The sequence below is a fragment of the Prunus avium genome, chromosome 1, assembly GCF_965620075.1.
Source record: "Prunus avium chromosome 1, drPruAviu1.hap1.1, whole genome shotgun sequence".
Taxonomy (NCBI): Eukaryota; Viridiplantae; Streptophyta; class Magnoliopsida; order Rosales; family Rosaceae; genus Prunus; species Prunus avium.
Window position 1 is genome coordinate 4,224,596 of NC_142284.1, and position 21,225 is coordinate 4,245,820.

Below are 21,225 nucleotides of genomic sequence, written 5' to 3' on the forward strand. Positions count from 1 at the left end.
GCCGTAGAGAAGGGTGAAGACCAAAATAATTAGACAGAGGTTGACCAATAAAGTTATCCCACCAAAAAGAAGTGCTCTTACCATCTCCAAGAAGAGAGCGAATATTACTGAGTACATCTGGCCAAATACGCTTGAGGCCGGGCCAAATGGAGGATGAGACATAAGCAGAATGAATCTTACCCCCTCGCCAAAACCTATCCCGAAGAAACTGGCAGCCCAAAGAAGAAGACGAAAGAGCATCCCATCCTTTTTTGAGCAAAAATGCTTGATTTAAAACCACTAGTTGCTTAAGAACAAGACCACCTTCTGCCATAGGAGCACAACATCGACGCCAAGAAACTAGAGGAACCCCACATTTGTCAAAGGAGCCAAACCAAAGGAAATTTCGACACCAAGTCTCAATTTTCCGAAGCAGAGACATTGGCCACTCATAGATCTGAAAACTATAAACAAGCATACTAGCTACAACAGACTTAAGTAGCTTAAGTCTACCCGCCACAGAAAGCTGAGACCCTTTCCATGAAGAAAGCTGAGATCTGATTTTGTCTGCAATGCCCTGAAAATATATTGCACGAGGCTTGCCCTTGAAAATGGGAACACCCAAATAATTAAAGGGATACGACCCCACCTTGATGCCCAGAACATTCGAAATCAAACGATGGCGGTGATGGAGAGTCTTACCCAGAAAAACATTAGACTTTTTTTTGTTGATAACTTGGCTAGAATTAAGCTCATATTCTTTAAGAAATCCATAAGGATTGTGAGATTTTTCTTGGAGCCTCTATAGAACACAATGATATCATCTGCAAAAAGAACATGGGAAATTGTTTGCACCTCGCGAGGCAAAGATATTGGGATGAGCTTACCATAATTAACCAAATCCGAAATACCATGACTAAGCACCTCTTCTGCCATACAAAATATAGCGGAGACAAAGGATCACCTTGGCGAACTCCACGCCCACAAGAAAAGTAACCAGAAACTTGTCCATTAACAAGATCTTTAAAATGTCTTCATTTTGATGATATTAAATTATGTGCTCACCTGACCTTATAGCTTTTCATGAGTAGTTAATTAATCACCTTTGTGGGTCTTATCTTTGAACATTTCTAATTACTATCCATAATATTTTTTGTTTTTTTTTGGGTATTGACATTCAACTGAAACCCAATTGGTAATGGGACAAGTTCAGAATTGTTTAAACTACCATACAAGGCTTCCTATTTTCAATGTGAACAAACTCTCAAAATGCAAATTACACCAAAAGTGAGATTTTAGGAATAATAAATTTCTAGTGTAAATACGTGTTATTTATGAGTTTAGTGTTTGTTGACTTTTATGACGGCAAAAAGCCTGGCTCCTTAAAACTGAGGATGTCACATCTCGGATCGGCTCCACCGTAGCACGATATTGTTCGCTTTGGGCCCCTTGCCCTCATGGTTTTGTTTTTGGGAACTCACGAGCAACTTCTCAGTGGATCACCCATCTTGGGATTGCTCTAGGCCAAACTCGCTTAACTTCGGAGTTCCCATGGAATCCAAAGCCAGCGAGCTCCTAAAAGGCATCGTGCTAGATGGAGGTGGGCATATACATATAAGGCACATCACCCCCTCTCCGTTGGTCGATGTGGGATGTTACAGAGGAGGAGCTCATCCTTACATCCAATGTGATTTTGACACTTGTCAATTTTTAAAATTTTAAAATTTTATTTTTTGTTGAAAATTGGAAGTATTAAAACTCCATTAGTTTTAAGGAGGAGCTCATCCTCGTCAATTTTAAGGAGCCAAGCCATGCTCTTTATGACGTGCAAAATGTTGTGTTGTACAAAAAAAATTACTTAAGCTGTGCAGGGTATGCGTGCAATATTCGTGGCTACCAAAAACTTGCAATCTTTCCGCCTGCTAAAAAGTTAAAGCCCAAACTAAAAGTTTCCATTCCTTTCAAAATTTCCAGTAAAGAAATACAGAATGGTGAGCTAGTAATTTCAAACAATCAAATCAAATGAATCATTTTTTATCAGGGCCTTCAAAACAATCGAACTTTTATTAAAACATGAGGAGGATACAAGTTGATTTTTCGTTTCACATAACAAGCACCAGACCAAAGAAGAGATTGAATACTAAATTCTCATTCACTATTAATTCCAGGTATGGCATATATTATGCTGTTGGTCACTCCAGTTATACATGCATGGCCCATCTTCATATACTACCCAATGACATTTGCTACAAATTTTGTTATCTCTTGCGTCAACATATATATCGAACCAATGAAATGCACCTGGCCATTCAAAACTGCAGTAGAATAATGTCGATGTGATGAAGATATTAGGTTTAAAGCTGAATTCATATGAACCCTTAGGTTGGAGCACATGGATGCCGAGATCATCGTCCTTGGATTTACAGTGAACGGTGAGGGTCAAGCCTCCCTCTAACTCACTTGTGACTCTCACATGCCTTGTCTTCACTGCACCACACGTGGGAGTCATGGTGAGCAAGAAAAGTGTCATGGTGATTAGCAGCACCACTGAACTTCCATTCAAACAAGCCATATTAATTCTAACTCTAGGTTGTTTGAAGAAATCAGTTTTATCTTTGTGGAAAAAACATACCAGTTGCAATTTGCTAGTGCCCTGTCGGTATATATATATATATATATATATATATATATGGATAGGGTTCTTTGAACCTAGTTTGAATTTGATGGGAATAATAATATGGAGAGACGAGCAAAGATTTGTCTAATAAAAACGTAAAAGTGTATATGTTTCTCATTTTACCGAATTATATATACAAATGAAACCCTCTCGTTACGTTTTTGGTAATTTATTATTTCATAAAAGGAATTTTATTAATTTGAAGAATCTTTTATGAGTATGTAAGATCCAATTCAATCCGTCTAAATTGACCGATCCAATCTAATTCAATTCAATTTTAATTGGTTTCGATGATTATGCGGATTGGATTAGATCCATATTTCCAAAACCGATATGATTGGATCGGATGACAGATTTACTTGTGAGAATCCAATCCAATCTAGTTAGTTTCATGTTTATTTTGCTCATTAGGTAATTTTCATTAAGAAAGTAGTGGCTTTTTAATGAGGATCTTTTGGTGGCTTCTCTGGCCATGTTCCTTCGATGTATTCGAGGATGATGAGGGTCTCAGCAACCGGCTGCTGCCACCATGGACAAGCACTGGCACCTTCTTGTAAACTGGGTTGTACTGCAACAGCAACTGGCCGGCTCCATCCAAATCATTTGTGACTCTCATATGTCTTCTTGAACCAATTCCTACACAATACGGGGTCATTGTGAACAAAAACAGCAGCATTACGAGCACTGCATTTCTAATGAACGAAGCCATATTACTGTTTTTTGTTGTTGTTGAAGGAATTGATAGTACACTAGGATAAAGATGCATCATGTTCTTTTATAGTTGCGAGAGTTAGGAATCTTGTGGTCTTGCATTTTGTGGAACCTGATTTAGAATGTTAATGAGGTTCATAGAACCTAGTGCGCCAGTAATAGTTTTCTGGGAATATATGTAGAATCAAGCAAAAAAGCAAGGATTGTAGAATTGTTGTGCTAGCTGGGTTAAAATTCTATGGATAATGCTTTTAATTAAACACAAAAAGAGTAGTTATCGTGTAATTGCCAGTGAGGACCAATATTTTTTTAAGCATTAATTAATGTAATATTTCTATCCTCCAATTCATGTGTGACATTTATATTGGGTGGCACCGTAGCGTGAGAATATGAGTGGGCATTGGATCAGCTTGGGTGGGTGACGAAAGAGATTTAATTTGAAACGTAAAAGAGTTCATAATTGTCACATAACCGAAGTATACATACAAATATAGTCCCCTCATAAAAAACACCTCTCTAGCGGCACAGACCTTGAGAGAGGAGGAGATCCTTTTTGCTTTGAGGCCAGACCCCCCACCCCTCTCCTACTTTTCCCTCACTTGTTCTCTTATCTCCTTCCCACCCCACCTCCCCTCCCCTCCCTTCTTAAGTGAAAGTAAAGATTGTAGTTTGTAGTTATGTTTGAGGTGCGTTGTGGTCTTTGCTTGAGTTTTGCAAGCTTGCGACTTTTATGTAGGAATTTCTTTGACCCCTTATGGCTATGTATAGAGGTACACTTGTGCGCCTGATGTTGCCGTATTTGGATTAACACTTTGTAATTAATGCGCTTCCGTATTTTGTAATAACCTTATGTGGTTATCTGTATTTGTACGGGCTCTTGTGACTGACGACCTTTGTGCTTGAATTATAAATGTAATCTATCGTCTTTATATACATACAAATAAAAATCCTCTCTTGGTAATTTTCTTATTATTTAAAGAATACCGTTTGATTTTGAATATTCCTTTTACAGAAAACCTTGTATTATTCTTTGATTGGTTATGTTTGGTTATAATCAAGTTATAGCAATATATTCCTCTCGGGTTCATTTGGATAGAGAGAATTTTATTCTATTTTATTTTTAGGACCTTTTCATTGAGATGGACGATAATATACTAAACTTACACACACTATATGGATGTTAGGACTCAAATTCATGACCTTATCTGGGGAAGTAATTGCTTCAAACCACTACACTAATGGGTCGTTTGCCAGAGAATTTTATTTATTTTTGTATGAGAATGGAGACCGACTTTAATAGTAATGTTAACGATCCTATTGCTTTATCTTTTAAATATTATTAAATCCAAATTCCCTCTACCCCATTATCACAAAAGAAATTGCAAATCCAGATCCCTTGTCTCTAATCCAAATATGACCTAAACTTATAATCGCGACCATTCATTTTAAATCCAACGATTAATTATTTTATTATGTTTTGTTCTTTCAATAAATTAACATAAACATTCTTTCTCTATTGCGCACTCTCTCCAGTCCAGATCCTAGCAACCAAAAAGAGGGATTGTGCTATAACGGATCCTATTAAAAGTGATCAATCATGATGATATCACGTCCTCCAACAACAATTAGACTCATTTAACAAAAAAAAAAACGTATATATATATATTTTTCTTTATGAGACAAGCGATATTGGAAGAAGGGGGGAAATCGAGACTAGAACCTTGGGTGTATGAGTAAATACTCTTAACTACTTGAGCCACAAGTCCTTGCCAAAAAATAAAAAAAAACACTTATATCTAAAAAATAAAAGCAACAATGGAGCCGTAATTATTTATTGAAGATAAAAACAATTAAGACTTGATAATATGAGTAGCATGATCATTCCACGGATAGCAATCGGTGTAAGCACCGTTAATCGAGTCGAACTCCCAGCTCAACCTGCATACCGCGCTAGGAAATACTTTCCAGTAACACAAACTGCATTTGTCTGTCGAATCTTTATATATGTCGAACCACTCGAATCTACCCGGCCACTGAAAACTGCAGTAGAATTGTGTTGTGTGAATAAAGTTAGGCTTGAAACTGAATTCAAATGTGCCATTAATTGGGAGCACTTTGACACCAAGATCATCGTCTCTGGATTTGCAGTGAACGGTAAGGCTCAAGTCTCCATCCAAAGCCAAATTATTTTCCACTCGAACAAATCTTCTCTTCCGAGCATCACAAATGGACGCTGAGAACACCAAAAGCAGCATTAGCAAAACTGCATTTCTAAAGAAGGAAGCCATTGAAGAAATTTTTTGTTGATGGAAATTAAAACACAATGGTACGAATATCATGCATCATATATTTTTCTTACTTTTATAGTTGTTCGGCAGGTTCCATATGGCCTCACATATGGTATAGTGCTTGATTGATTTGCAGGATTATGGGAATTTGCTGAGAACATATGGTTAATTTTTGCAGTCAATTTTCTCCATTAACATAATAAACTCCATCATTTGCATCCTCGTGCCTTGATCACCTACATAAAGTACTTGCCCTCAATTCACTCCGTAAACATTACCAACTCTTTCAAACCTTCATCAACCCTTTGATTATAATTACCTTTATCACCATCCCTCATGCCTTAATCACCTCCATTATTAGCAACTTGATTTTCTCCCTGTTTATTCACAATTAATCTTGGCGTCCTCTTAATTTATAACAAACCAAGATATTTGCTTGCTTAATATTACATATGTAATGTTTTTAATTGAAAAAAAGAGAGAGAGTATATAGCTAGTGGTCAAGTGAACAAAAGAAATCTTTTCGTTCTTCAAACCAAAAAAGAAGTCCTCTCGTTCTTGGTAAGTTTATTTATTTTATTGACAAAAAAGGATTCTTGATTCATATCTTTCATCAAGAATTCTATAGTGAGGCCCTTAGATTAGGCCCTATTTTTAACGAGTAGGGTCTGGCTCATGTTTCTGGTTCCAGCCCATTTAAACAGTCCACTCCCTTCTCTACCCAACTCATTATAAGGGCGCCTCATTATAGCGAAATTCTATAGTGAGGGTGTCATATATGGACCCCTCATGTGGACCTTTATATTAGCCATAAGATCATTTCATTAAAGTTAAGTGAAGTTATTATCAGATGAATCATGTGGCTAACATGAAGGTCCACATCTATGATTCATATATGACACCCTCACCATAAAACGACTCCCTCATTATTACCCCTTCACCAGTCAGACCGACTGACTCATTTTTTATTATTATTTTTAAACTTAAAACTTTTCTAACTTTAAAAATAAAATGGGTCAACGAGTCTAGCCTAGTGAAAAATGGTCTTGACTTGCAGACGAATGATCTCAGGTTCAAACTCCATGGTGTGTGAAAAAGTCACGTCCCTTACTATTGCTTGTATAAAAAATAATAAAAAATAAATTGGAAAGTTGGGAAATTGTTCAATAATTTTGGGAGTTATAAAATATTAATGGGTGAAAATAAAAGTACCCAAAATTCAAACAGCCATACATCTTTAATAATTTTTTATCTTATATATATATATATATATCTCCAATATTTATATTTAACATTGACGTGTCAATAACCAAAAATCAACACAGATGTTGATACAAGAACTAATATAAAAGCTTAAATGAATTAGATTTTTCACTTGAGGCGGTGTAATATTTCAATTTTTTTTTTCTGTTCTTTGGTGGGTTGGTTTTGTGTTCCTATGCAAGAGGAGGAGACAAATCTTTCATTTTTTTTTTCTATCAACAAACAAGAGGGCTTGATCAAATGTCAAAATCTATAACAGAAATGCAATTTACAAAGAATGAAAAGTGCTCCAACCAAGAAGAACCATCAATGGATGAATATTGAATTCAAAAAGATTTATCAAGTTTCAAGCAAGAAGAACCAAACCAATCAATCTATTGCTTAACCAAACTAGAAATAAATAGTCAGAATTTGAGATTGGGGCCTAAAAACCAAACCTTGTTATTGGCAAGACCATAGAAACTTCATGATAGGATAGCATCATCATTTCCTTCCACTGAAGACAGACACATTGTCAGCAAATTTTGTATTTTTTTCTTCTGCGCCATGCCGTCAATGCGAAGAGAGTAGAGAATAAGGCGGAGTTGGCAGAGGGAGGAATTGTCGTCGTTGTCATTGGTGTGGTGAGGTGAACATATCGTTTGGGAGAGAGCCAAGAGAAGAGAATCAGACTTTCACTCAATCGCAGTGTTCGAAAAATCGGCCTAGCCGGGTGGGCTAAGCAGCTGGGCGGGCCTCCTAGGCGGGTTGGGTCATTTTTGGGTGCCAAACACGAAGGAGGAAGCAGCCGAAACTGAAGAAAACAAATCTAAGCTTGAGTTGACAGAGAAGCGATATGGCTGTGACTTCGACTGCAACCTCCGTCCTCTGCGAGTGCAAGCTCCGTGTTCTCGAATATATTTAAAGAGTATAGCCGCGTGGCTATAGTTTTAAAATATTCGAATATATTAATATTTCAAGCCTATAGCCGGACGGCTATACTTTTAAAATATTCTAATATATTTGGCGAGTATAGCCGGGCGGCTCTTTACATGTAATATAAACGAATTCTACTCCAAGCTACAGTGAAAGGGGATCCCTTATGAGAAATTCATCCTATTTATCTGTCCTTGAAACTTTAGTAATTTGTCTCCCCACTATTCAACTTTAGTATTGAAAGCTTACTAATTGTCTTCCCAGCTACTCAACTTAACTATATACTGTAGGGTTTCTACTTTATAATAAAGTATTGCCAATGCTGCTAATTGTGAAATTTTTTAAGGTGAGAGACAGTTACGGACAAAGCTTTACCAAATTAATACAATTATCTTCTAATACAGTTATATAGTGCAGACTAAAAGAAACACACCCCTCACTGGTTCATCAGGTGTACTCAAGTTGAGCAGCCCTGGAATTCTTGTCCCTGTCAACCATAAGAACACTACAGGTCTTCCAACACATCAAGTTCTGCAAAGAATCCAGTGGCACAGCTTTTGGATTCCGGAAATCTTGTTGTGATAGATGGCAATGGTTATAATGACCCTGATAATATTTTATGGCAGAGTTTTGATAGGAATAAAATCATAGGTTTTAATTGGCATCTTACACCCTGGAAAAACCCCCAGGATCCTTCTCAAGGACATTATGCATGTCAACTTGGTCCTTATGGATACCATGAATTAATTCTGAGGGAGGGTTCTGTATTATAAAATATCGGACAGCACCATGGAATGGAATCCAATTTAGTGGGATGCATAATTTAAATCCAACATATGATTTTGTGTTGGATAATGATGATGAAGTATATTATGGTTATAAGCTTCTCAACAGCTCAGCTCTTTTCAGGCTGGCGTCAACTCAAGATGGATTTGGGCTGAGCTACATCGGGAGTGATGGAAACCAAGGTTGGGTCGTTTATCTAATAGCAACAACTGATATCTGTGACAAATATGGAATATGTGGTCCAAATGGTGCAAGTAGTATTGACAAGTCCACAGTATGTAGCTGCTTGAAAGTATTTATACCGACCTTTCAACAAGACTGGGACTTGGTGGATTGATCATATAGCTGTATGAGAAAGAGCCAACTGAATTGCAGTGGAGACATCTTTAAGAAGTACTCTGGGGTGAAATTTCCAAGTACAGAACAATCCTGGTATAACACAAGTATGAACCTCAAGGAATGTGAGATGATGTGCATGAACAACTGCTCCTGCACCTCTTTTTCAAATTTGGATATCCAAGATCGGGGAAGGGGGTGCTTGCTGTGGTTCAGCGATCTGATTGATATAAGATATTCCAATATAAATGGGCAAGATATTTACATAAGAATGGCTTCATCAGAACTAGGTATGGAATCATCTTGCTGTTTAAAACAAAGTTTGAAAGAAAAATAAAAGCCACCAAGGAAAAAAGAAGAAAGAAATCTTCCAACAGTGACATGATTAGAAACAAGATTGAGCCAGAAAACTTTTGATATCATTAGAAAAATATTTCTTTAGAATTGTCTCAGAAACTAGCATTAATTGTTCGTTGGATGATAGAAAGTAAACATTCTTCTTTATGAATTTCTGACCCCTCAATCTTCTGCTTTCAAATACTTCATTCCGAGATCAAGGACACAATACAAAGATCATAGTAACCAGTACTGTGTTGTCTACTGGACTGCTGATCCTGGGCCTAACCCTGCTTATATGTGAGGAAGAACCAGCAACAAAAATATGGTAAGCTATTTGATTTTGTACTCTTCTGCCCCTCCATTTTCTAAGATAGGTAGGTTCAGTTCTATAGAAAATTTTTGCTGTTGCCTTTCTGGTTTCTAAGCTAAGGTTCCATGCTACATTATTTACTTCACTACGTACTTCACAGGAGAACTGAAGCCCGGCCAAAAGGAGGATCTGGAATTACCATTATTTGACTTGGCCGCTGTTGTTTGTGCAACCAAAAACTTTTCAAACAACAATAAACTTGGAGAAGGTGGTTTCGGATCAGTCTTTAAGGTAAAATCAAATATAGTCCTCCCTACAGTTAGCTTGACAGCTTCCACATGTCATTTGGGTCAGGACTTAGGTGGTGAAATATTTCAATTTTTTTTTTCTGTTCATTCGTGGGTTGGTTTTGTGTTCCTATGCAAGGGAGGAGGAGACAAATCTTTCTTTTTTTCCTCTATCAGCAAACAAGAGGGCATGATCAAATGTCAAAATCTATAACAGAAATGCAATATCCAAAGAATGAAAAGCAGTCCAACCAAGAAGAACCATCAATGGATGAATATTAAATTCATAAAGATTTATCAAGTTTCAAGCAAGAAGAACGAAACCAATCAATCTATTGCTTAACCAAACCAGAAATAAATAGTCAGAATTTGAGATTGGGGCCTAAAAACCGAACCTTGTTTCAGTCAATCGCAGTGTTCCAAATATCCGCCTAGGCGGCTGGGCGGGCCTCCTAGGCGGGTTGGGTCTTTTTTTGGTGCCGAACAAGGAGGACGAAGCAGCCGAAACCGAAGAAAACAGATCGAAGCTTGAGTTGATAGAGAAGCGAAATGGCTGTGACTGCGTCTGCAAGTTCCGTACTCTGTATTTAAAGCGTATAGCCGCGCGGCTATACTCTTACATTCGAATATATTAATATTTTGAAGAGTATAGCCCACTGGCCACACTTTTAAAATATCCGCGCGGCTATACTTTTAAAATATTCGAATAGATTAATATTTCAAGCTTATAGCCGAACGGCTATACTTGTAAAATATTCTAATACATTTGGCGAGTATAGCCGGGCGGCTCTTTAAATATACAATTTTGTTATATCATTTTAGGGTTTGGGGTTAAAATACCACTTTAGTCCATTGGGCTAGAGTTATTTCTTAAATTCTTTTATTTGTATAAGCGATATTGGGGAATGAGAATTTTAATTCTTTCCAATACCTCCCATTCTAATGATTTCTAACTATTAGCCTACTGGGCAAGAATAAAAAAAAATGGATTTTATTTATAACAAATAACACGGGTTAAACCCATATATACAACAACAAAAAATAAGGATCCGCCAACATTTTGGGGATCAGAGACTGTTGAATTTCATAGTATAAAATTGCTTGTATAGGAATTTACTTTCTAAAATGTCCATCGTAATTATGAACTAAACCCAATTACTGCCTTTTCTCAATGCACTTGACAACCCTGCTCTTCTGCAATTAGATATATTAGTCCGCGTTGTATTCTATGCAGATGAAAAATTGGATACAAAACAGTCTAACGAGGCAACGAAGAGAAGTTTGCAGCTCTGTTTTGAAATAAATCGAAGGTATCAGAGGTCATATGGCATTGATATACAAAGTATTCTAAATGAGAATTCAAACAACATGTGCTAGATGAGAAGTAGCATCTCATTCTTACATATATCATACCCATGTGCATATGAAATTCCCAATATAAAGAGGGGAGAAAAGTGCAATACCTCCCTTGTATCTCGCAAGTGTAGGAGATCCAACCTTTCATGAGGACGTCGGTTTCATAAAGAAGCAAGCTGCATCAATCATACATTAATATCGGCAATCACAGCCCAAAATATACTCCATTTTAATAAAGAGAAATATAAAGTTACCCATAAGCTGAAGCGCTCAGGATCTTGTGGTGAAGGCATCATCGCTTCCACACCGAGAAGTCTCTCAAGTCGTATTCGATCTGTAAAGAGATACTATCATACATCAAAAGGGCACATAGGGATACTTAAAACAAGAATAGGGGAAGAAACCATTCTTATGTACACTGGCATTACATGTAGGATAATCTCCCGAATCTCAAGTACCTCTGTGTTAGATTTGATGGGGGAGATGGTGCCTCAACGGAGAAACTTTTTTCTAAGTGCCCCGTACTTGAAGATTTGACTATACTCGTGAATTTTAGAGTTGATTCAAAATCTCTGCTCCTGAATTGAAGACAAGCATCACAAATACTAGAAATAATCGTACGTTCCAACTCTTCATCAATTCCCCAAAGCTTGAAAACCTGATTGTCGACATCGTCAGTTGGACTCATATGCCAGCTTATGTCTTCCAGAATCTGCAGCCAAAATTCGTCCCTATAGGCTTCCAGTAGGTTAAAGTCTAGCCTGTGATTACCTTGTGCCTCCGTTTACTATAGGAATTTCCAGTGTCACGTATCATTCTCTTCTAGGTTCTAGTTTGGATGGTTTATTTCTGCCTGCTATCTTTAAACATTTGAAACAGTTGGAGCTAGGACTCATTCATTCCAGTTACTGGACATTGCTCATATAGAATATCTGAACCGATCACCTAATCTAGAATCTCTTATCCTAGACCTTGATCGTATGTTGAACACAGAAAACAACCCTTTCCATCCACCGGCGTTTGTGCCTACTTGTTTTGTCTTCACACATTAGGATAATCTCCATGAAGGGATTCCAAGGAAAACATGATGAGATGGATGCGACTAAGTATTGTTGAGTTCGGTTTGGTTATGAAGAAAATGACTGTTTCTACTGCTACTGCTGCTGGTGTTGTCACTCCCCCCCGCCCAAAAGAGGAGATATACAAGGAAATTTCAATGTTTGAATGTGGTTCAGAGAGTTGCCATGTTCAAGTTCTATGAGATGCAATGAAGGTCTCCGTTTCACATCAGTTCAAGGATTTCTCCAAGTTCGTTCTATACTTTCTGAGTTTGAAAATGTCAATTTCATTTGTTTCTTTCACTCATCTGTTAGATTAAAGTGGACATTATATTAGTAGTGATTTAATCCAGCTTATTTTGGAACTTTGAATTTTCTGTACAACTCCATGATCTTTTTTTGGTCATTGAATTGTTGGTTTCCTAGCTGTCGTGGAACTCCAACAATTTGACAGCTTTTACATGTCGGTATTTTATTTTTCAATTTGGGGTTTCAGACTTTCAGTCAATTGTAGTGTTCGAAAAATTGGCCTAGGCGGGCGCTAAGCGGCTAGGCGGGCACTAGGCGGCTAGGTGGGTTAGGTCTCTTTTCGGTGCGGAACCCGGAGTACAAAGTCTCTGCCTTGGCAGACATTGAGAGAGCCAAATCCAATCGAATCAACGCAACAGCCAAAACTGAAGAAAAAAAAAATTTCGAAGCTTGAGTTGAGAGAGGCTCAAGACCCAGTCTTTGAAGCTTGGAAACGAAATGGCTGTGACTCCAACTGCATGTTTCGTGTTCGATTCTCTGTCCCTAAACTCTGAATATTTTTAAAGAGTAGCCGCTCGGCTATACTATTTTTTAATTTTTTTAATTTTTAAATAGCCGCCCGGCTATACTGTTAAAATGTTCGAATTTATTTAAAGACTATGGCTATAATCTTTAAATATACAATTTTGTCATATGATTTTAGGGTTGAATTTCATAGTATAAAATTGTTTGTATAGGAATTTACTTTCTAAATTGTACCCATCGTAATTATAAACTAAACCCAATTACAGTCTTTTTCTCATTGGACTTGACAACCCTACTCTTTTGTTGGACTTGACAACCCTACTCTTTTGCTATGAGATATATCAGTCCGCGCGGCTATACTTTTAAAATATTCGAATGTATTTAAAGGGGATAGCTGTTCGGCTATACTTTTAAAATATTGAATAATTTTGCTTTTAGCAATTCTGAATGTACCTTGGAAACACCATTCACAGTATGGGAGTATACAATCGCCAGGTTTACCATTCGGATACTCTGTCAGAGCATCTCCAGGAGGGCCTCCAAATTTTACCCAAATTCTAGTTAAAATAGCTAACCACTTAAAAAGTGGTTCCTCCAGTAATGCTCTCTATTTTAGCTAACCTCAAATATTCTATTATTTTAAATTCATTAAAAAATTTAAAAGAAAGAACTCAAAATGAAAAGTAGCTCACCACCGAACCTTTCTTTTTCTTCTCTCTCTCTCTCTCTCTCTCTCTCTCTCTCTTGTGCAACTTTCAGATTTGGCGAGCCTTGAATTTCTCTCTCCTCCTTGCTAAATGTAGCGAGCCAAAATGGCGTTCTCCAAAATGGCGAGAGAGGTAGCGAAGCTGCTGGAGCGTTGTTTTTCCTTCCTTTTCGCTAAAATCGTTAGGGATGAGAGAGTAGAGAGTCTCCTGCAGATGCTCTCAAATCAAATGGTAATTAACGGTCAAATTGCTAAACATTTTCTCATCAAGAAGACCAAAGACTGTACTTTTGAAATGGCAAAAAAGAAGCCAAAAACTCATTTAAGTACAAAAGACTGCCTTGCAGATTTCCAAATGCCCGTTTTTCTTTTGTTGTGTCATCATTTCGGAGAGGATTATGCACAGGAGACATAATATAATTGCAAGAATAAGCATAATGGTGTATGGATTAACTATAGAGTTTACAAGATAATACCATACGCCAACCACAATTGGAAGTCCAAAATTATATATTTAAACAGTATAGTCACGTGGCTATACTGTTAAAATATTCGAATATACTGCGGTTATACTCTTTTAATATACAATTTTGTCATATAATTTTGGCTTTTTATCGCAAATAGTCCCTGAGGTTAGCGAAATTATCACCTTTCCTCTTTATTTTTATTTTTTGGTGACATTAATGGTCATTAAGGTTACTTTCTATACAAAAAATTGGTCCCTACCGTTAGCTTTCGTCAAATTTTCTATTAAAGTGCTGACATGGCACATATAAGGAGTCCACACATCCAATTATATAAAGCTAAGTGGATTTTGAATAAAAGATATCATAAAAATTAAAGAAGATTAAAACTTCAATAAGTAAAAAATAAAAAAATTTGCAGCCATCTCTCTCTTTTCCATGACCCAAACCAACCCCAAACCGCAACCCCGCTCGCAACCCACCCCAAATCCCAAACCCCATACCCAAGTTTCTTAAATTGAAGTTTTAAATTATTAATTTTTTGTTGTAGGGAAACCATTGGCAATGTAATCGAGCCCTTTCTTCTTCTCTCACTCAAATCAATTCCCGTGACTAATTTTGTATTTGCTGCCATCTTCTTTTCTTGATTCTTTCTTGGAAGAGAGAGAGAGAGAGAGGGGAGGGGGAGGGATGGGTTCAATTTTATTTATTTATTGAAGTTTTAGTCTCCTTTTTCTTAAATGTTTTAGCCAAATTTTTTATGGATTTTAATTTTTATGATATCTTTTAATAAAATCCACTTGGTTTTATATAATTGGATGCGTGAACTCTACATATGTGTCAAGTCAGCACTCTAATAGAAAATTTGACAGAAGCTAACTGTGGGGACCAATTTGATGTATAGAGAGTAACCTTAAGGACCATTAATGTCACAAAAAAACATTAAGGACGGAAGGTGATAGTTTCGTTAACCTCAACAACCATTCGCAAAAAAAAAAAAAAAAAACCCTATAATTTTAGGGTTTAGGGCTAAAATACCACTTTAGCCCATTGGGCTAGAGTTATTTCTTCAATTATTTTATTTATACAAGCGATATTGGGGAATGAGAATTTAAATTCTTTCCAACACCTTCCATTCAAATATGTAAAATGTTGCTACTGGGGTGTGGATGAGGGTAAGCTTGAGGGTGAGCTAGCCATCAGAAGGGTATTTGCATGGTTCAATTCCCCACGTCTTCTCCGCGTAGTCAAGGATTGTTCTATCGCTGCTAAATCTCCCCTACCCGACTGTGCTAAGGATGCTCATCTGAGTCCACTTATTTGGATCCGCAAATGCTTTATCAGCTGCAGCCTGTAGTCATATAGATTCAAATCCCAAGCACCATAGTAAGTTATACAACACCAAACTCAAACTGCATATATATCCTTCGGGTTGGGACTGCCAAGTAAACAGAAATAATTACTTGAGCCCCTAAATAGCTCTCAAAATCAGAACCAAGCAAATAGAAGTCTTTACCACCATCCACAGTATCACATAGAGATTCAAAATAGTCTTTAAAGCCAAAATAGCCATCTCGGACCATCCTACACATAATAAATATCACAGCAGAATTAGAACCTGAGGAAACAGTTCACTCAGAACACCACACAATGGTAAAAAACGACACTAAACACATGCCCTCTAAATAATCTGAAAATTCTAGACTGGTCACACCAATCACAAACTGGCAAAGTGAGTATGATTGAAGTGACTGTAATTGCGTACCTTATAACATGAGCACCTTGCAGTGGCATTTTAGGAGATCCTTCCTCATGCAATTTGGGAACTTCATGAATCTTTGCCCCAAACAAAAACTGGAGAAAGCAAATTCTAAGAGAATCATCTCTGCTATACTACAAACAAGTGTATACTATATACCAATCTAAAATCTTGAAATAGTCAATACACAGATTCCATCTTGCAGAAGTTACAGCAAAAGAAAATTTCAGTTGGTCGACAATACTTGACATCACAATCAGCTGAATTCAACTACTTTAAGTTGGCTACATAAATCTTGCTCGGCCTTTCTACTCTCTACGGAACCTAATGTTATGTTCAGTCACACGTCATCTATCTTTAGAGAAGGTCAAAGATCAATTCATATCACAGTGATTATACTAATTTTTTTATCCCGGCACAGCCCACTAATATCCGTGCTCATGCCACGTTGTGCCCCACTAATTCACCAAAACTTATGAATTTAGCAAATAAAGAATCTGAAGCCAGTTTCAAGCAGAAAAAAACTTACTTGTGTAATATGAAGAGCCAGCTCAAGCCGCTGAATTTGAATCCATTGTTCTGTAACAATGTCAGCCATCTGTTTCGTCCAAAAAAAATGTCAGCCATCTGAAAGCAAAGAGAAAGACGCCAATGGAAAAATGAACCTCACACTAACAACATCACACACTCATAGCCATAGACCAAAGATGGATTGAGTACATCAGTGCATGACCTTTTGAGCCTGAGAGGCAACCGTTTCGAGTCTATCCTCAGCATCTTGTGCTTTAGACTCTAAAACATGAAGATCGAAGTTGTACTTTCTTGATGCAGCACACAGAGGCCGTACCTAAAAAGCATTGCAAAGCCCATTTCTCAAATCCAACAAACCCTTTCTGCTACTTTTTCATTGAATTGAAAATTTCAAAAAATAAATTGAAAAAGATGTGAACCTCTTCTTTTAGAGCATTAAGCCTCTCATCAGTAGCCAATGAGTCTCTCTGTGACATACAAATGCAACCAAATATTATATACTTGCTTTCAATTTGGCATATACTTGAAAGCTGAAGACTTGAAGCTGAAACGGGAAACAAACCTTAAGAGTGAACAAAACAGACTGCAAATGATGTATCCGGGTTTAACAGAAGTATGGAACTCAAGCAATGTGAGATGTTGTGCAAGAAGAACTGCTCCTGCACAGCTTTTGCAAATTTGGATAACAGGGATGGAGGAAGTGGGTGCCTGCTGTGGTTTAGTGAGCTGATTGATGTAAGAAATTTCACTGAAAAAGGGCAAGATATTTATTTTAGAATGGCAGCATCAGAACTAGGTATTCTCAAAAGTCAGTGAGTTAATGCAAATTTTAAAGAAAACAAGAGAAAAAAAAAAAAAAAAAGGTCTTTGGATATGGAACAGTCAATTGGGAGTTATCCATCTCTTCATGATCATGTACAAAAAGTAAAGTCAAAACATATCAAACCCAAAGGTTGTTACTCTATAATTTTGGATTTGGACACAATTATCAAACTCTACTTTCAAAATTCGTCTGTTAAGATCAATGGATGATAGACATTTCAGAAGTTTTTTTTTTCTTTATCAATATCTAACTTCTCACTTTTTTTGCTTTCAAATATATTTCCTGCCTAGATCATGAAGACTATACAACAATCAGTGCTAAACCCAATTTCCGCCCGGGGGGTTAGACCACTTGGGTTATATTTTAGTCTCATTGAATGTGAAGAAAGTAAGAATCATAGTAGGCAGTATTGTGTCATCTACTGGGCTCCTCCTGGGTGTAGCTCTGTTTTTTCTAATGTTTGGAAGAAGCAGCAACAGATAGATAGTAAGTTGTTTTCTAGTCTTCTACCCCTTCAGTTTCCAATAGGATATAGAGAGCAACTTGGTTATTTGAAAATTTAACTACAATGGACTATTGCAATATAGATGACATGATGTTAGAATTGAAAAAAATAAGAAATGTGTGTCAAATTATAGGATAGCAACTCCCAATTGGAGATGCTCTTATCGGTACTTCTCTTGGGCATTTGTCTATTAAAGTCAAATGTAGGGTTCATCTCTTCTACTCTTTTTTTCCCCCATTTGTCAACTCACTTAAGTATTAACTTGAGGGAGAAAAAAAAACTGAAAGAGAGAAAAAGATGTGAAGAATTAAAACAAGCATACAATTCAGAAAATTGTAGCTTCCCTTGAGTTGATTTGGTATTTGATTCTGGAAGACTGACCAAATGAGTGGATGACCACAAATGATTTAGATTTTTCTACTAGAGGAATGCTCCTAATTGTCAATTGTCAGGCAACACCATCATTCTTGAACTAAATTTGAAGTAAGCCCACTTTTGCATTCAATTACGCATCTAAATTTGGTATGACGTGCATCGATATTGTCGATAATGCATCAGTAACGTGTTTACATTGATAATTGATATTGTGTCAAAACAAATTCTACTCCAAGCTACAGTGAAAGGGGATCCCTTATGAGAAATTCATCCTATTTATCTGTCCTTGAAACTTTAGTAATTTGTCTCCCCACTATTCAACTTTAGTATTGAAAGCTTACTAATTGTCTTCCCAGCTACTCAACTTAACTATATACTGTAGGGTTTCTACTTTCTAATCAAGTATTGCCAATGCTGCTAATTGTGAAATTTATTAAGGTGAGAGACAGTTACGGACAAAGCTTTACCAAATTAATATAATTATCTTCTAATTAGAGTCAGACTCTCCATATATAGTGCAGACTAAAAGAAACACACCCCTCACTGGTTAATCAGTGTACTCAAGTTGAGCAGCCCTGAAATTCTTGTCCCTGTCGACTATAAGAACACTACATGTCTTCCGACACATCAAGTTCTGCAAAGAATCCAGTGGCACAGGTTTGGGATTCCGGAAATCTTGTTGTGATAGATGGCAATGGTCATAATGACCCTGATAATATTTTATGGCAGAGTTTTGATTACCCAGGTGATACATTAATACCAGGTATGAGGCTTGTTAGGAATAAAATCACAGGTTTTAATTGGCATCTTACACCCTGGAAAAACCCCCAGGATCCTTCTCAAGGACATTATGCATATCAACTTGGTCCTTATGGATACCATGAATTAATTCTGACGGAGGGTTCTGTTATTAAATATCGGACAGCACCATGGAATGGAATCCAATTTAGTGGGATGCATAATTTAAATCCAACATATGATTTTGTGTTGGATAATGATGATGAAGTATATTATGGTTATAAGCTTCTCAACAGCTCAGCTCTTTTCAGGCTGGCGTCAACTCAAGATGGATTTGGGCTGAGCTACATCGGGAGTGATGGAAACCAAGGTTGGGTCGTTTATCTAATAGCAACGACTGATATCTGTGACAAATATGGAATATGTGGTCCAAATGGTGCACGTAGTATTGACAAGTCCCCAGTATGTAGCGGCTTGAAAGGATTTATACCGACCTTTCAACCAGACTGGGACTTGGTGGATTGGTCATATAGCTGTGTGAGAAAGAGCCAACTGAATTGCAGTGGAGACATCTTTAAGAAGTACTCTGGGGTGAAATTTCCAAGTACAGAACAATCCTGGTATAACACAAGTATGAACCTCAAGGAATGTGAGATGATGTGCATGAACAACTGCTCCTGCACCGCTTTTTCAAATTTGGATATCCGAGATCGAGGAAGGGGGTGCTTGCTGTGGTTCAGCGATCTGATTGATATAAGATATTCCAATATAAATGGGCAAGATATTTACATAAGAATGGCTTCATCAGAACTAGTTATGGAATCATCTTGCTGTTTAAAACAAAGTTTGAAAGAAAAATAAAAGCCACCAAGGAAAGAAGAAGGAAGAAATCTTCCAACAGTGATATGATTAGCAACAAGATAGAGCCAGAAAACTTTTGATATTATTAGAAAAATATTTCTTTAGAATTGTCTCAGAAACTAGTATTAATTGTTCGTTGGATGATAAAAAGTAAACATTTTCTTCTTTATGAATTTCTGACTCCTCAATCTTCTGCTTTCAAATACTTCATTCCGAGATCAAGGACACAATACAAAGATCATAGTAACCAGTACTGTGTTGTCTACTGGACTGCTGATCCTGGGCCTAACCCTGCTATTATATGTGAGGAAGAACCAGCAACAAAAATATGGTAAGCTATTTGATTTTGTACTCTTCTGCCCCTCCACTTTCTAAGATAGATAGGTTCAGTTCTATAGAAAAATTTTGCTGTTGCCTCTCTGGTTTCTAAGCTAAGGTTCCATGCTACATTATTTACTTCACTACATACTTCACAGGAGAACTGAAGCCCGGCCAAAAGGAAGATCTGGAATTACCATTAAACTTGGAGAAGGTGGTTTCGGATCAGTCTTTAAGGTAAAATCAAATATAGTCCTCCCTACAGTTAGCTTGACAGCTTCCACATGTCATTTGGGTCAGGACTTAGGTGGTGTAATATTTCAATTTTTTTTTTCTGTTCATTCGTGGGTTGGTTTTGTGTTCCTATGCAAGAGGAGGAGGAGACAAATCTTTCTTTTTTTTCTCTATCAGCAAACAAGAGGGCATGATCAAATGTCAAAATCTATAACAGAAGAACCATCAATGGATGAATATTGAATGCATAAAGATTTATCAAGTTTCAAGCAAGAAGAACGAAACCAATCAATCTATTGCTTAACCAAACCAGAAATAAATAGTCAGAATTTGAGATTGGGGCCTAAAAATCGAACCTTGTTTCAGTCAATCGCAGTGTTCCAAAAATCCGCCTAGGCGGGCACCAGGCGGCTGGGCGGGCCTCCTAGGCGGGTTGGGTCTTTTTTCGGTGCCAAACAAGGAGGACGAAGCAGCCGAAACCGAAGAAAACAAATCGAAGGTTCAGTTGATAGAGAAGCGAAATGGCTGTGACTGCGTCTGCAAGCTCCGTCCTCTGCGAGTGCAGCTTCGTGTTTATTAAAGGAGTAGCCGATCGGCCATACTGTTAAAATATTCGAATATATTAATATTTAAAGAGTATGGCCCAACGGCTATACCTTTTAAATATACAATTTTGTCATATCATTTTAGGGTTTAGGGCTAAAATACCACTCTAGCCCTTTGGGCTAGAGTTATTTCTTCAATTATTTTATTTATACAAGCGATATTAGGGAATGAGAATTTAAATTCTTTTTGATACCTCACATTCTAATGATTTCCAACTATTAGCCCA

The 21,225-nt window shown here is 37.1% G+C and overlaps 1 pseudogene; it reads left to right on the forward strand.

The window, feature by feature from the left end:
- Positions 1 to 18,854: 18,854 nt before the first annotated feature.
- On the forward strand, positions 18,855 to 20,973 carry LOC148297171 (G-type lectin S-receptor-like serine/threonine-protein kinase At4g27290 pseudogene; annotated as a pseudogene).
- The last annotated feature ends 252 nt before the right edge of the window (positions 20,974 to 21,225 follow it).